Source organism: Canis lupus, chromosome 13, assembly GCF_003254725.2.
Source record: "Canis lupus dingo isolate Sandy chromosome 13, ASM325472v2, whole genome shotgun sequence".
NCBI classification, from domain to species: Eukaryota; Metazoa; Chordata; class Mammalia; order Carnivora; family Canidae; genus Canis; species Canis lupus.
The window spans coordinates 25697153-25711701 of NC_064255.1; positions in this window are offsets into that span (position 1 = coordinate 25697153).

Sequence of the window (14549 nt, forward strand, 5' to 3'; positions counted from 1 at the left end):
GCGATCAGGTTGCTTTGGAGACTTGAACTCCTCTCCGGCCACCAGCTGTCCTTCATTTCTTCTCACAAAGCACCGAGGATCTGTTCCAGAAACCCCTCCAAATGCAGACACACAAAAGGAGGAGGCTAAAAACGCATCTGTCATCATCCTTCAGGGGTGACTGAGTAAGAGGACCGATGTATATGCATGAGCCCATGCGTACGCTTGTGACAACGGGAGTGCACCTGTTGGCTTGCACAGGGCTCTGTCCCTGAATCCATGCTCCACGTCCCTCCACATCAGCATGCACACTCCTGCTCCTTCACCACCTGATTGCTCGGACACACGGCTTTGCCACTGTTCAGACCAAGTGCCAGAGGCCTTCCAGTTTTTCTGGAGCGTCTGGCCACTTGCGAATTCAGCCCTCGCACTACCACAAACCGCGCTTCCGTGAATATTCTTCTAGTTACATCTTCGCGACTGTATTTTCCTATTTTATGAGGATAGATTCCCATAAAACGGAAGAGGCTGTTCAGCTTGCTGCGTGGCCTTCGGGAGGTTTGGACTCGTTTCTTCCTCCACCACCGTATCTGACACTGTCACGTCCCTGAGCCCTCCGCAACAGGGAGCCGGGGCGGACGTGCTTTTTCTAGCCTCTTCTCTTTGACGCTTGGCACAGCACCAGACACATGGCCACTGTTCCCAACTGCCATGTCCCCCTTCATCGGAGGACCTCCCTCACCGTGAGCTGTGTAATACCCTTGTTCCTCCTTCCAGGCCTTGCTTTCGGTAACAAATGTCTCAAATTAATTAAATCATGATTTGTGGTGTTTGGAGCGGAGCCTGAGTGGGTCTGGTTCCCTGTTGTGTCCTGGCAGCCGGCACAGCATTCTGTAACGGTCAGAAGCAAGAGCTCACGACAGAAAGACCTGGATTTACCATCACCCCGTCCCTTTGCTGACCTGGGTCTTGGTTTTCTCATCTGAGCGATCACGTTACCTGCCTACAAGCAAGGGGAGATTTAAATGAGATACGGCACATGGAGAGCCAACGCACAGTGTAACACGTGGCAGAGGCTTGGCTCTCGTTGCCTGGGGTGTGGTTCGTGGGTGCTGGGTGCCTACTACGTGCCAGGCGGTGTTCCAAGTGCTTTACATCAGAGGCTGGCAAACCGCCACTCACAGGCCAGGTCAGGCCCACCGCCTTTTTTTGGTCCAATGCATTCCCAAAGAGTTGGGAAAAATAATCAAAAGAAGGATCCTATTTTCAGACCCATGAAAATTGCCTGCAATCGGGTTTCATTGTCCATAAATAAAGTTTTATTGGAACACAGCATGTCCTTTCTTTTAGGTGTTGTCTGTGCTGGCTTTGATGCTCTGATCGAAGATGAGTAGCTGGTGCTCTGATTGTGAAGATGGCATGGTCCACAGTGCCCCAGAATATTCTCTGTCTGGCTCCTCGTAGGCCGAGTCTCGTGTGAACCCACCTAATCCTGCATTGGGCAGGCTGTGACTGCCACCAGTTCTCACCATGCACATGGGGAGTGAGGTTAAGAAACTGCCCGAAGTCATACACAGCTTGTAGGTGGTAGAGTGTGGGTTTGGTTTCCCGAGCTGGGGCTCCTAATGGTTCCACCGTAGGGCAGGTTATTGGTCTTTGCAGGGGAGGGACATGAGGCAGGAAGAGGCAAAGGCATGCATCTGTGAGTAGTAGAATCCATTGGATTGAGAACCAGAGTTCTTGACCTTTCTCTCATAAGGAGCTCTTACCCTCCCCACCCACCACCGTCTCCTGGGGTCACCTCCTAAACACACAACCAAACATGCAGAGGCATTTATTATGCCCCCCAAAATGTAATCATATGAGGTCACAGAGATAATACAGCAAGACTAGTTATGATTATGTGCTTTCTACTAATACCAACTTAGCAATTGTTGGTGGAATGAGTGAATAAATAAAGTGAATCGCTCCTGGACTCTTCAGAATTTAGATTCTGGAGATATAGGACAGGGGCTCCTGGGAAAAGCAGTAAACTCCAGGACATTCTCGTGGGAAGGAGACCATCCTGGACCATAGTCACGTTCCCCCTAGATGGCACAGGGTTCTTGGGCTGCAGTGCCAAAACACTTCTGTTAAAATCCCACTGAAGAAGAAGAAAGATTCTCTTTCCCGTGAAGAAAGATTCTCTTTCCCGTGTATCATAACTGGCTCCGCTTTGGGTGATTCTGAATGTTTGGTTTCTTTAAACGGCTTTGCTGAGATGCAGTTCATGTATCATACAATTTACCAATCCTAGAACATTTGACTACCTCAGAAAGAAAATCTGTCCCCACTAGCTATCACCTCCTCCCAATCCTCTTCCCCCTGCTCCCCAGGGGGAACCTAGAATTTCTGTCCTGATGAATTTGCCTATTCTGAAGTCTCACACAGATGAAATCCTACACTACATGGACTTCTGGGACTGGCTTCTTTCACTTCACATGATGTTTTCAGGGTCCATCCACGTTGTATTGTGCGTCTGAGCTTCATGCCTTTCTATGTCTTAGTAATATTCCATTGTTCGAATGGACCGCATTTCATTTTGTTCTTTCATCGGTAGATGGACGTTGGGTTGTTTCCAGTTTGGAGTTATTATGAATCATGAATGCTTCTCTGAAGATTCATGTACAAGGTTTTGAGTGGATGTGCATTTACATTTCCTTGAGTATATATACCTAGGAGTGGAATCGCTGGGTCATGTGGTAGCTCTCTCTGTAACCTTTTGAGGAACTACCAGACTGTTTTCCAAAGCTCCTACGCTGGTTTTCGTGCCCACTAAGACCTGCGTGTTCTTGCTCATCATTCATGCCCATCTTCACAAATCACAAGATTCCGTTTATGTGAACTTTTGGAGCACACAAAATTTATGAATGGTGCTGGAAATCAGCACAGTGGTTTCAAACGCCTGGAGGAGGACAGAGACGATTGGAAAACTCACAGGGACCTTTCTGGGTGAGGGGAATGTTTTGTATCTTGGTGATTTGGTGTTTTTGGTACATGCATTTGTCAAAACTCATCAAACTGTTCACTACAGATCTGGATGTCTCACTGTTAATTGAGCCTGAATTTAAAAAAAATGAAAAAAAAATGAAAAAAGCATAAGTGGAGAAGAAAAACAAAAATAATGTAAGTTATCTCCAGCCATGACTTATCTTGCCCACCTTCCCCTGGACAGAGGGCCTGTACCTGGCAGGCAAGGCCAAGTGTGAGAGGTTTTTAATTGATGTGATTAACTGCGTCTCAATAGGGAGCCTCGTTAACACCAAAAGGGAGGAAAGGAAGTTATTTTTCACTCTCCTAACTAGGAGAAGGCTGGAAGGGAGTTGTAGGGGGTGCTTGGAGGGCTGGTCCCTGCAATGGGGGAGGGGCATTGGGAGATCTTGTGCCAGGTCCCTCTGACTAGTAGAACTGCATTTCCCTTGGCATTAAGATACTTTTTGCATGGGGGGTGGGGACGGGCAACATTTTCTCTGTTGTTGCAAAATCTAGTCTCCATTTTCATCTATGGAAAGGAGGAAACCAACCCTGATTTTTTTTTGGAGGGTGGGGTATGTTTTTCAAAGCTGCATCATTCACCAGAACACACTTCTGTCTAGAGAGAACACTCTTTAACCCTTCCTTAATGCATTAGTGGCTGATGAACAGACAATAACAGGAAATACACACAAAAAAAGAAGTGAAAGGTTTTATCTCCCCCTTGGACTCTGCAGAGAAATTTATGGATGGATATAAACTCACAGAAGATCAGGAGTGGACCAACATTGTTAATTGCCGGGAAAAATGTTTTATAAAATTGCAAAAATCGTATCATTTTATTTGTGGGCTAGAACAACAGCCTAGGAGTATAAATGCCATTATTTTTTGGAGGATGAGATTATACTGTGATTTTTTTTTCCTATTGCTAATCTGTGATTTGTTTTTTTCCAATGACGTTTATTGCTTGTGAGTCCAATTGTTTGTTAAGGAGTTATTTTGGTTTCCATAGGCTTGCTCGGCCCTCCCCACCATGCTCCCAGGTTATGAACTTTAAGACAGCACTGACTAAGGATCAAACACGAACTTCGGGGTTAGCCAGATCAGGGTTCAATCTTGTAGGATCATAAGCAAGTCTGTGTGTCTTGGTTTCCCCCTCAGAAGAATGGAACTGGTCACGCTCTCGCTGATCGAGATGGGAACACTCCAGCGCAGTACTTGGCCCCTCCTGTCCACTCACTACTTTTCCACCCCCCTCTCAGCATGATCCCTTCCTGGTACCTTGGAACCTAGCACTCAGCATTGTGGTCCAGGCGACTCCTGATTGCCGAGCTGCAGCTCTCAGATCATTGCAGAAGCTTATATACACCTGCGCACCATGTGTGGCATCTGTGTGTGTGCGCGTGTGTGTGCATCAAGCACTTCGGTGTGTGTAGTGCGACATTAAACAAAACCTCCCTCCCTGTGGATCAATTAGGACAGCTCGCTGCAGGGGCTGGTATCTGTCACAAACCAAAGGTGGAAACTAATTGCAGGAAACCTCTGGGTGACTGCGCTGTTTATGTTCCTTCTGGCAGCACGTTCCTGGCGGTGGTGACATCGGTCTGCAAGCAGTCAGCCCGATAGGTTGGAAATGTTCTCTTCCCGCAGCTCAGGATAGAGAATGCCGTCCCGGGCTGAGTGTGAGTATCATTTTTCCAGTCCTGGGGGAAGGGCTCAGCACAGGGTGAGTCAGGGTTTTGCAAATTTATGTTTACGCTAGTGGAACACGCAGGGCACACATGGGCAAAAGCGATTTGCACTCATGCAAAACAGGAGCCACGTGCTGTCATCTGCTTCCCCTCCTCACCTTTGCAGCCCTCCTTCTGGCTCCAGAATGCCTGCCCCAGCCCCTTTTCTCGGCTTCTTTTTATGGCAGTGGTTTTCAAACTTCAGTTTGCAAATGACCACCTGGGAAACTTGGTAAAATGCAGATCCCTGGGCTTCCCCCACCAGATTTTTTAACTCAGTGGCTCCGGGGTGGGGCCTGGGAAATGGGATTTTCACCAAACATCTCAGATAGGTCCGTTTGACCAGGAAGGTACTCTCTGTATTAGTTTCAACATATGAAGACCGAGCTGCAAGATGGAAATGGTGATACATTTTTTTTAAGATTTTATTTATTTATTTATGAGAGAGAGAGAGAGGCAGAGACACAGGCAGAGGGAGAAGCAGGCTCCATGCAGGGAGCCTGACTTGGGACTCGATCCCGGGACTCCAGGATCACACCCTGGGCTGAAGGCGGCGCCAAACCGCTGAGCCACCAGGGCTGCCCTGGTGATACTTTTTTTATATAACTTTATAACAGTTTGTCAAATGCAGCTCCACGGTTTGCAGTTATGTGGGAATTATTTTTTTACGTAGGAGCCAGGTAGGGTTAACATATTTGGTAGCTTTCTGCAAGGCCTACGAAAGCCGTTAGAGAAGCTCTAACACCACAAACCAGGTTCTGAGGAGTGAAGCCTAGATGATGTTGTGTTCCTAGCATTTTCGAACCGGAAGGACCTTTTGAAATGTTCTTCTTCAGTGCCCAGATTTGACTATCAGAGAACCCGAGTCCTAGAGGGAGAGTGACTCGTCCACAGCCACACAGCAGGTTCCAGAAGAGGCCACATTAAAGGACAGCATTTACAGCTTTGTGCGTGTGCACAAGGGTTCAAGGGTGTGCGACTTCGCCCCCTGCCGTCTCTCCTCGCATCTCTCTTTCACTCTGGCTTTTCTCCCCTTCGTCCCTGTGTTCTCAGGTGGTTTGGATGCCCAACCTGGAGCTTGAGTAGGGGCAGCGGGGAAGGCGAGGGGGGGAGGGCGGTACTCTGTGTGGAAACCACTAACCTGGGATGCCTGGGTGGCTCAGCGGTTGAGCGTCTGCCTTCAGCTCAGGGCATAATCCTGGGTCCTGGGATCGAATCCCGCATTGGGCTCCCCACGGGAAGCCTGCTTCTCCCTCTGCCTGTGTCTCTGCCTCTCTCTCTGTGTCTCTCATGAATAAATAAATAAAATCTTAAAAACAAAAAAAAGGAAGCCGTTAACCAACAGGCATCACACATGACGAGGCCAGGCTTTAGCATAATCCTCTGCAGAGAAAGAAGGGCCGAGTCCCTCACTGAGCACGAGGCTTTAGACAGCTGGCAGACGTCTCAGCACATATTGTACACCGTGTGCTAGGCGTTGTGCAATGAAGGCAGCAGCAAATAAAACTGGACAAAGCCCCTGCCCTCAGAGAACTTCCACATCTTCACCCACCCATTTATTATCTGCCGAGCCCCCTACCATGCACCCGGCCCCCCGACGATTGCACACCTGAAGCTGAGGTTTCAGTCGGGGAGACAGGAAGCAGGATGACAGATCCATACACAAGTAGGGCATTTCAGAGAGTTCCAAGTGCCAGGAAGAAAGCAAAACAAGATAAGGGGAAGGCGAGCCGTGGGGTGCAGGTCACCCTGTGGCTTTTCTCCTTGCTTGCATGGTCTTGGCAGCCCACCTGACCTAGGGGCCTAGGGCTATATTGGGAAGTAGATGGTCTCTGGGTTAGGGGGCCCACAGCCTGTGTGAACTCTAACATCCTCATAACAAGATGGTCATATTGATTTCAGACCGTACCTGTCATTTCTTGACCCCTGATTCTATGCTAGGGGCGCTGCGAGGGCTTTCCATGCATTTCCTCCCTCAGCTGTCACAGCACTGCTATGAGGTTGGGGGTGTTATTAGTACCATGACGGTTTGTGGATGGGAACCTGAGACATAGGAAGGTAAGGAACTTGCTCATGATCACATGGCTAAGGAAGGTGCCCCCGGGATGCACACCCAGCAGCTCATCTCTAGAACACCCAAGCTTAACCACTATGCCTTAAGGCCCCTGGAACCACTGCCTTACTCTCCTATAGCAGGAAGTCCTTGTGATGTTGGAAGAAAGCCTGGGCTATGGAGTCAGGCCCATTCCTGTCTGGGCACCTCATCCTCTCTCAGCCCTAAATGCTGATTGGTAAAGTGGAAATGGGGATACCTACTTCCTCACAGCATTGATAAAACGGCCAAAAGAAATGGAAATATTTTAAGATGTTGGGCACTCAATGTATTTTCAGTTCTCGCTGATTGGATGAACAAGTGATAAATTACATGTGCCCTGAGAAGTAACATGCCTGGGCTGTTCATTTTCCCTGACTCCCCATCTTCTGAAGATTTCGGTTGCCCTTCCTTTACCTGCTGTGATAGCTCTGGCTGACAAGTAGCGAGCAGAGGGGACGTGTAATTTCTGTCCTTCACATGGAAATGCTAGTGGGAGACCGTCCAGAGGTCCCTCTCTCTTCTGGCCTAGTGGCCTGCAAGTGCCCTGCGTAGGCCTGCTTTGCTTGGAGCGAGCCCTGAGTGCAATCTCCGGTTGACCTGTGTGGGATTTAGAGCCCGAATGAACAATTAGCTTTTGCTGTTTTAAGCCTCTGAACGTTGAGGATACGGGTTAGTGCAGCAGAGCATTGATGCTCCTGAGTGATGCAGCCTGCAAGGCAAACATTTGAATCACACCCCGGGTTGATTGGGAGGGTCTGCCTGGAGCCTTGAGGGGCCCCACATTCCTGAGGTCCCATCTGGGCTCCTGAGGAAAGTGTGCTCTGATGGATCGGTGATGTCGGCCACGCTGGCAGGTGGGACGTGGGTGCTCTGGGACCATGTGCCTCCTTCCTGACCGGGTTCTTCCTCCGGCCCATCCTGAGGGCTGCCCCCAGACGGAACTCCTCCTAAACTTCTCCCCTCAGCTGCGCCGCTTTATGCAGCTGTAGTTTCTCTTTCATGGCTTAGACTCCTCTATCTGGCTTTTAGGGTCCTCAAAATTCAGGTGCTAACTCACCCTCCCAGGATTTCCAGATGTTTTCTTTCTGTTCTAGACTCAAGGAGCTCCTCATTGCCCCGGAGTGAGCCGCCCAGTTTCCCTGCTCCTGGCCAGGATCACAGGCCTCCCCCTCTTCCTTCTCCTCCCCCTCCTTCCCCACCCCCCACCCTGTGGTCATCCCTCAGGTTGGGCTCTCAGAGCACTTCCTTCTCAGCCCACAGGGACCTGCCTCCTGGACCCAGACCACCCAGTGCCCACAAGCGATCAATCTTTCGATTGTCTGGTTTTGGTATCTTTGACTTCATTCCTCCCTGCTATCTAACATTCCTCGTGTTGGAGTCTTGACTCCCAAATTCAGTTCGACAGTCGAGGAATGGCCTTGGTGTTGCAATTCCTCACCCTGGCGTCTACGCGATAACAGGCATTTGAGAAAGAAGTTGTCATAGAACTGGTTGGATCCCTGGTGCTGGGCTAGGGAGTGGAAGGCGACAACCAGAGCAAAGTCTCTGAGGACCTCTCTGTCCCTGGCTCCCACAGCCCAGTGCACCTGCCTCTCCCCCTCCCAGGCCGGACTTTCCACCCACAGCTAGCACAGTCCAGGCGCACGTCCAGTCCCCAAAGTGTCACACTTTTGAATCCAAAGATAGCAGCTGAAGCAGTCCAGCTCCGGGCACTGTTGTGATCAACTCTGGAGGAAGAGAAGGACAAGATGTCCAGGCAGTGCGCCTGCTTTGGGAGCCACGCTTCCCAGGTGAAGTGAGGTTTCAGCTGATCTGGAAGGAAGCGTGCCAGGAATGAGCCTGGTGGGCAGAGGAGTGCGCTGTGGAAGCCCCAGCCTACATAGAGCCCCAGCCCCTGGAGACTTCACCAGGTGTGAGCAGGAGCACCGGAGAAGGTTTAAGACCTCCACACCCGCCCCCCCTCCAGGGCAGGTGGCTCAAGAGGTTTAGTGCTGCCTTCAACCCAGGGTGTGATCCTGGAGACCCAGGGTCGAGTCCCGCGTTGGGCTCCCTGCATGGAGCCTGCTTCTCCCTATGCCTGTGTCTCTGCCTCTCTCTCTCTCTCTCTCTCTGTCTCTGTCTCTCACAAATAAGTAAAATCTTAAAAAAAATGACCCCCCCAAAAGAAACCCCAAAACTCTAAAAATATCCAAATCCAGAACCATAATCCACTAGCTACAACTGTTCCTGTGTGTGAGCCTACATCCCAAGGAGACGCCTTTGCAGGGCATGTAGGATTTTTCAACTGCAGTTTTTCCCAGTGCTTATTGCTCTGTTTCTTCTTCTCTCCTGGAGGCCTTAGGCTGATACCGTCCCCCACCCTCTCACTGTCGCATTCACCACCTCCGCTCCCCAAGCTGGCCTGAGTGAAGGAGATCGTTTTGTACACAGAAACCCTCTGTAAAAAGTTGTGAGCGCTCCTGAACAGACAGATCCTGCAACAGGCAAGTAGAGCCTCAGTGACCTGAGGCGGGTGGGGGAGTCTCCCTTCCCCAAGGCTCCCAGTGTGACTGGCCTCCCGCTCCCCGCAGGTACCAGACGTGAGAATAACAGGCTTGGGAGTTTACTCTAAGAGTTTGTAGGCAGCCTGGCACATGCCTCCATCACAGGTGGCAGCATAAATTGGCCTTTCGGGAAAAACTCTGTCAGGAGTCATGAAAGCCTCACGGTGACCTTGTGTCCCTATTTAAGGAATGTATTGAAAAGACATGCACCAGGAGGGAAGGCGCTGGTTTGCAGGGAGGCGGGTTTTTGAAGCCCGGCACCTTTAGGAGCGAAATTGCAAACAAAGTGGCGCCCAGGGATACATGGTATTTGGGCACCACTGAGTCTTTTCCCAGGCATCTGAGGGATCAGAAGAGGTGTTCACTTTAAAGAGAGCATGACAGTCACATATGGCATTGTGTCCTTCCTGGATTATGGGAAGTTACAGGAAGAGAGCAGCAACTTTGTTGGAAAAAGGAAGATTTGCCCTCTTGGTGGCATAACAGGCAAGTTAGGATGGTTTCCTCCTCTTGCCTCTTCTTTTTTGGTGACTTACCTTATCTAGCTAAAAATGCATTCCTTGCCACGACAGAAAAGAAAAAAAAATAGACATGTGGATTTGGAGGGCCCAGGAGCGGACTCGCAAACACAGCCTGGACTGCTGTCTGTCTCAGGCTCGTGCTGGGACATCTCGGGCACCTGCGGGGAGGGGTGGGTGCTGCTCCCAGGTCTGAAGCCCCGTGCTGCACCCAACGAGGTGAGGTGCACCCAGCGAGGCTGAGGTGCCCTGTGGAGCTCCTGGCCCAGCGTCGGGCCTGAGCCTGAGCTCCCTGGAGGATATGCTCCCAACCGCCCAAGTGGGTCAAGCAGCGTCACTCATCATTGTGCTTTTTGTCCTGCCTGCGTCCTGTCTCTTCTACACCTTGTCAGAAGGGTGCCAGCTGGGTAAGGTCCTAATCCCCATTTTACAGGCGAGAAAGCCGAGTCCTTGGTTGCCATCCAGTTGCTGCATTCCAGACCTCGGCTCCGCCCATGTCTCCTCTGTAGGGCATTTTTTTGGTATCTAATTTTGCAATGGGGAAACTGAGGCCGTAAGTTACTTGCCAGTAGGCCCACAACTGGTAACAATCAATCACGGGAACATTTATAGCTGGGTTTTCTGACTCCAGATGGGTTGCAATTTTTTTCGTTTGAGTTGTTATGAAAGCCTCCTCTGCTGGCCTCTGCAAGACCCCTGTCTTTCTTCCTGTCGGGTTTTGCCCTGTTCCATTCCCTTTGCTCCTCACAGGCATCCAATCTGGTGGGTTTGCTGTGTGCCACCCATGGGGACCTACTGTAGGGCTGTGATTGGGTATCTTTTCACTTGGATGAACAGGGTTCTGCTAGAGAACTCTGCTCCCTGTCCCTTTACTCAGTTCTATCTTCTTTAGATCCAGTCTTGGTGCACAACGTACGGGTAGCTCACCGGAGGGGCCGCATCTGGCTTTCCCTTGCCTCGGGTCTTGCCCTCTCCGCTTCTCTGGTCCCTGGAGGTGGACACTAGGGAAGCCCAGCCAAGTTCTGTGAAGACACCTCACACCTGTGCCCGTGGGGTCTGTGGGAGAGTTTCTCTGGTATGGACTCAGGGCGGCGATGGATGGATGAGTCATTAGGTGTGCTCATATTTAATTTCATAAGTACTGCCAGATTGTTTTCCAGAATGACTGGACCAGTTTACACTTCCACCGGTGCAGTGTTCAGGGGTTTCTGTTTCCCATGTCCTCCCCAGCACCTGCTATTGTCAGATGTCTCGGAAAGCAACCATTTGGTAGCTTGGGCACGTCAGCACAGCGGATCCGCAGCTCTGTGAAGCTCTTTCCTGCTACAGACTTCACCTTATCACAGCAGCATTCCAAGGGGGAAGAATGTCCAATGGGAAAAGGGGTTCCTTCTTACCGCACCTCTCTTATCTTCTATCAGGGAATAAAATTTCTTCCAGTAATCCCCAGTAGACTTCCCCTCATGTCCCACTGGCCCGATGGGGCCAGGAGTCATCCCTAAGCCACTCCCTGACAGAGACAGCAGGATCGCCGTGGCCTCCACGTGCCTCTTCTGAGTGCCTGAACAGAACTGGGAAGAGGGGCTCCTGGGTGGCTCAGATGGTTAAGTGTCTGGGCTCAGGTCATGATCTCCGGGTCCTGGGATCGAGCTCCGCATCGGGCTCCCGGCTCACTGGGGAGTCTGCTCCTCCCTCTCCCTCTGCCTCTCCCCTGCTTATGCACTCTCTCCCTCTCTGTATCTCTTGGTCTCAAATGAATAAATAAAATCTTAAAAAAAAAAAAAAAAAGAACTGGGAATAGCTGAATAAGGAGGGAGAGACGTGGCTGACTGTTGTTCAGCCAGCAGTGGACTCTCCTTCCACACCAGACCTTTAATTTTGCCAATTTTTTGAGTCATGCTGCCTCTTCCATACATTCTGTTCACCCCCCCCCCCCAATTCTTTGCAGTTAGCCAATTGCAGAGGATTTCTAAAGCAACGAGTCGACCAGCACATGGCCATTGCCTTGGGGATTTGATCGGTCCAGCTCCTTTTTATTTTTTAAGGATTTATTTATTTATTTATTTATTTATTTATTTATTTATTTATGAGAGAGAGAGAGAGAGAGAGAGAGAGAGGCGGAGACACAGGCAGAGGGAGAAGCAGGCTCCATGCAGGGAGCCCGACGTGGGACTCGATCCCGGGTCTCCAGGATCACACCCCGGGCGGCCAAAGGCAGGTGCCAAACCGCTGAGCCACCCAGGGATCCCCTCAGCTCCTTTTGGAATCTACCGTTCTTCTGGCCAGGCAGTGTCAGACCTCCTGTCCCAGCTGCCCTAATTTAGGTCTCGGTGTGGGCTCCCCAGGGAAGAGGTCACTATGGAGATTCCAGGGCGGAGCACCCAAGTTGCTGCCTCTGCTGTGCTTCCAAGGCACAATGCCAGCTGAGGGCAGGTGGGGAAGAGCACCTGTCAGGGAGCAGTGCTCCTGTAGGCAGCAGCTTCTCATGAGCCACACGCAGACTATAGTAACCCTTGTGGTTCCACCTAACCAAAGAAATTAATCTCTAAGTGATACCTAATGGTACGATTTAGTGAGTACACATTCTGTGTCAGATGACCCAATGAGCACTTTAATCTCACGATCTCACATAGCACTGCAGTCAGACCACCTGTAGCATGCCTGTTCTGACATTGGTTAGCTGTGTGGCCTTCAGCAAGTTACTTCACCTCTCTGTGTCTCCATTTTTGCATTTGTACACGGAGAATAACAATAGTATGTTACAAGCACTCGATGAGTCAAGAAATACACCACGCTGACTTAGAATGACACTGGCTTGGACATATAGTTCACATGTGATAAATATTAGCTGGTGCCTTTGCCATTTCTAAAAGTGAAGAAACATTCAGCAAAAAGTGAAAAAAAAAAAAAAATAAAAGTGAAGAAACCAGAGGCTCAGAGAGATCAACTTTCCAAATGTCAGACAGCTATGAGTAACAAGGACAGAATTTTTCTTTCTTTCTTTTTTTTTTTTTTAAGGACACAATTTGACCCGAGTTTCTGACTTAAAAGCTGGCTTTTTATGCATCCAACTATACATCATCCCTAGTAGCTTCATGGTCAAAGGAACATTGCCATTATTCTCCTTATCAGTAGAATATAAAGTTTTAGCCGAAGACGCAGTGATGTTTTTTTTTGTAAAGAAACGGTCTCAAAAGAAAAAAAAAAAAAGGAAGAAAAGAAACAATGTCTAACCACCAACCTTAAAGATAGAGTGTAATGATTCCAGCACCTGGTGGATGTGCAGGCCATTGCTGGAAGGTGGCTGGGGAGACAGGGACGCTGGGACATGAAAGAAGCCTGTGCCCTGGGACAGGAAAGGTACATCATTTTATTCCTGGTTCTGCCACAAAACCTTACTGGGCCTCAGTCTCTTCATATTTATTTATTTATTTATTTATTTATTTATTTATTTATTTATTCATTTATTTATGATTTTATTTATTTATTCATGAGAGACACACAGAGAGAGAGAGAGAGAGGCAGAGACACAGACAGAGGAAGAAGCAGGCTCCACGCAGGGAGCCTGATGTGGGATTTGATCCTGGGACTCCAGGATCACGCCCAGGGCTGAAGGCAGCGCTAAGCTGCTGAGCCACCCAGGGATCCCCTCTTCATCTTTAAATCAGGTTTCTATTATATTTCCTCCCAGTAGGGATTTAGGAAGCAGTTTATAAATTGAGCGTAGTCAGTGCTGCCAATTCCAGAATTAGGATTTGAACATGTCACCTCATATTTTGTCTCTTATCTCAATTCTCACGTACCCACACTCACACAAAATGTTAAGCATTGTGCCCCCCAACTCCATGTAGTCATGGAAAGTCCCTGGAAACCAGGGCTTTAGAATCTTCTAGAAGAAATTTTTTTTTCCTTGCCTGACTAAGCCAAATGACCTGAAGTCAGGAGCCACTGGGATTTGGGGGAGGGTGGGATAGCTCTAGTGTCTTGTCGGTCTGGGCAGGGGGGCAAATAAATAAGGTAGCTCTCTGCCACGGGAGATGTACCCTTGCCAGATTTCTCCATGAGAACATTTTCGGGTATAGGAGTGCTGGGTGCGAGGGACCAAGCACTTGGTCTGAATAAAGGATCATAGGCTCAGGAGTGTGGCTTTTTAAGCAAAAATGATGGCTTCATGGCCTGAATATCCCAGGAGGACTTTTAAGCCTAACCCTGCATAGGAAGAGGCTCAACTCTCTTTTATTTTTATTTATTTTATTCCAATGTCCCTTCCTCTCTTTCCTTCTTTCTTTGTCATCGTCCTTCTCTTCCTACTTCAATTTCCAGTTCCGGGGATCCCTGGGTGGCTCAGCGGTTTAGCGCCTGCCTTCGGCCCAGGGTGTGATCCTGGAGTCCTGGGATCAAGTCCCACGTCGGGCTCCCTGCATGGAGCCTGCTTATCCCTCTTCCTGTGTCTCTGCCTCTCTCTCTCTCTCTATGTCTATCATAAATAAATAAGTAAATCTTTAAAAAAAAAATTTCCAGTTCCCCAGCCGATAGGTTTCCCTTCGGGGGAGTCAGTCTACATCAGAAGAGTCTTACCTGTGATTCCAGATGGTCTACGCGTAAACCACAAAATCCCTGCATGTGTATGACATTTCTTTCCCTGTCGTGTGAGGTTGTTGTGTCTTAGAGC